The sequence below is a fragment of the Accipiter gentilis genome, chromosome 35, assembly GCF_929443795.1.
Source record: "Accipiter gentilis chromosome 35, bAccGen1.1, whole genome shotgun sequence".
Taxonomy (NCBI): Eukaryota; Metazoa; Chordata; class Aves; order Accipitriformes; family Accipitridae; genus Astur; species Astur gentilis.
Window position 1 is genome coordinate 5,850,586 of NC_064914.1, and position 3,121 is coordinate 5,853,706.

Genomic DNA, 3,121 nt, shown 5'->3' on the forward strand with positions numbered 1-3,121 from the left:
CGCGGGGGCCCTGCGTGCGAGTGAGAGGGCAACGTCTGCGGAGAGGTGCAACGCCGGCCTGAACACCGGCAGAGCCGGCCCGCCGGGAAGGCCCTCCGACGCGCCCTAAACGCCTCATCGGATCAGCAAGGGAAGGCAAACGAGGCAGGAGCGGAGGCCCCACGGCCACGGGTCCTGGGACAACGACGGCCGCTCGCACCCGCCGCCACCCGGAGGAGGGCGGACGGCAGGCGCGGGGGCCCTGCGTGCGAGTGAGAGGGCAACGTCTGCGGAGAGGTGCAACGACGGCCTGAACACCGGCAGAGCCGGCCCGCCGGGAAGCCCCTCCGACGCGCCCTAAACGCCTCATCGGATCAGCAAGGGAAGGCAAACGAGGCAGGAGCGGAGGCCCCACGGCCACGGGTCCTGGGACAGCGACGGCCGCTCGCACCCGCCGCCACCCGGAGGAGGGCGGACGGCAGGCGCGGGGGCCCTGCGTGCGAGTGAGAGGGCAACGTCTGCGGAGAGGTGCAACGCCGGCCTGAACACCGGCAGAGCCGGCCCGCCGGGAAGCCCCTCCGACGCGCCCTAAACGCCTCATCGATCAGTAAGGGAAGGGAGACGGGGAAGGAGCGGAGGCCCCACGGCCACGAGTCCTGGGACAACGACGGCCGCTCGCACCCGCCGCCACCCGGAGGAGGGCGGACGGCAGGCGCGGGGGCCCTGCGTGCGAGTGAGAGGGCAACGTCTGCGGAGAGGTGCAACGCCGGCCTGAACACCGGCAGAGCCGGCCCGCCGGGAAGCCCCTCCGACGCGCCCTAAACGCCTCATCGATCAGTAAGGGAAGGGAGACGGGGAAGGAGCGGAGGCCCCACGGCCACGAGTCCTGGGACAACGACGGCCGCTCGCACCCGCCGCCACCCGGAGGAGGGCGGACGGCAGGCGCGGGGGCCCTGCGTGCGAGTGAGAGGGCAACGTCTGCGGAGAGGTGCAACGCCGGCCTGAACACCGGCAGAGCCGGCCCGCCGGGAAGCCCCTCCGACGCGCCCTAAACGCCTCATCGATCAGTAAGGGAAGGGAGACGGGGAAGGAGCGGAGGCCCCACGGCCACGAGTCCTGGGACAACGACGGCCGCTCGCACCCGCCGCCACCCGGAGGAGGGCGGACGGCAGGCGCGGGGGCCCTGCGTGCGAGTGAGAGGGCAACGTCTGCGGAGAGGTGCAACGCCGGCCTGAACACCGGCAGAGCCGGCCCGCCGGGAAGCCCCTCCGACGCGCCCTAAACGCCTCATCGATCAGTAAGGGAAGGGAGACGGGGAAGGAGCGGAGGCCCCACGGCCACGAGTCCTGGGACAACGACGGCCGCTCGCACCCGCCGCCACCCGGAGGAGGGCGGACGGCAGGCGCGGGGGCTCTGCGTGCGAGTGAGAGGGCAACGCCTGCGAGGGTTGCTCCAACGACCTGAACACCGGCAGAGCCGGCCCGCCGTGGAGGCTCTCCGACGCACCCGAGGACGCCTCAGCAGGCGCTGCCTGTGGGTCTGGATCAGTCAAATCAGGGAGCTGGAGGTGCCACGGGCCACGCCCGCTCCAGACAATGATTTTTCTGAGGCCAACGGGACAGGGTAGAAGGCCACGGCAGGCTCAACACCCCCAGCCCTTCCAGCGTTCGAGTGCCAACAGCCACCACCGGCTGCCGGTCTTTGCCCGCCCCGCAGGCAACTGCATGCCATCGGGGGGGGACGGACCTGGACCCATGCCCTGCACGGGTGTTGAGGGCCGGGGGAATGCCACGGAAGCTAGACAACCCCAGACGCCTGCGTTCGGCTTGCCAGCCACCAGGTACAGCCGCAATTTTCTCACCGCTTTGCGGCCCCCAGCTTAAGGCCAGAGAAAACGCGATGAGGTGCCGCCACCTCTAACCCGGAAAAACGCCGCAGACCTTTCCCACCGAGCCCTCCTGCAACCAGGCAAGCCGGGGCCAGCCGGACACCACAGGCCGCCCACACATGGCTCATGCCGGCAAAAAACAGGACGAGGCACTGCGGCCTCTCGCCTGTGCCATCACCGGGCCCTCGGGGGCTGGGGGGGAGCTGCGGCACGCACGAGAACCCCCAGCCGTCTGCATCCGGCTGCCGGCCACCAGGGCCGGCCGCCGCTCACGCTCTGCCCAATTCGTGGATGGGTTCCGGCTTAAGGCCAGAGAAAACGCGATGAGGTGCCGCCACCTCTAACCCGGAAAAACGCCGCAGACCTTTCCCACCGAGCCCTCCTGCAACCAGGCAAGCCGGGGCCAGCCGGACACCACAGGCCGCCCACACATGGCTCATGCCGGCAAAAAACAGGACGAGGCACTGCGGCCTCTCGCCTGTGCCATCACCGGGCCCTCGGGGGCTGGGGGGGGAGCTGCGGCACGCACGAGAACCCCCAGCCGTCTGCATCCGGCTGCCGGCCACCGGGAACCAGCTGCCACTCTGCCCACTCCAGCTTAAGGCCAGAGAAAGGACGAGGTGCCGCCACCTCGCCCACCCATCACCGGGCCCTCAGGAGCCGGCGGCGGCCGCGGCGGGCTGGACGCTCACGGGCAGCTGCCCTCGCATATACCAGCGCTCACCTTTGCCATCATCGGGCCCTCCGAGGCCGGGAGAAAGCCGAGGCAGGTTCGGTTCCACCCGGTCTTACCGCGTTCGAGTGCCGGTGGCCACCGCCGGCCACCGGGCTTTGCCCAGCAGAATCCACCTTTACAGTTCTCGCACCCCGGGGTCAGCGGCCACCGCAGCCTGCCAGACCCTCGCAGGCACCGGTCTGGCATATTTGGAAAACGATGGGACACACAGGCCGAAGACATCGAAAGAGGGAGCCGAGCCACCACGGAAGCCGCCACCACAACGACCGCCCAGGGCCCCACTTCACCGGCTGAGCCGCAGGCCTTGCAGCCGCTGACTAGCGCTGCTCCGTGCACCCGTTACCACTAGCTCCTATAATACGGGAAAGCACGCCCCCGCCCCCGGCCGGCTCCAAGAGTGCCGTGCCTGCCCACCGGGGAGACCGGCCAATGACACCGACTTTTACGATGACGTAACTGGAGGCAGCGAAAAACAGCGACCCCTTCGCCAGCTCCGTGGAAGCGGCGGGGCTATCAGG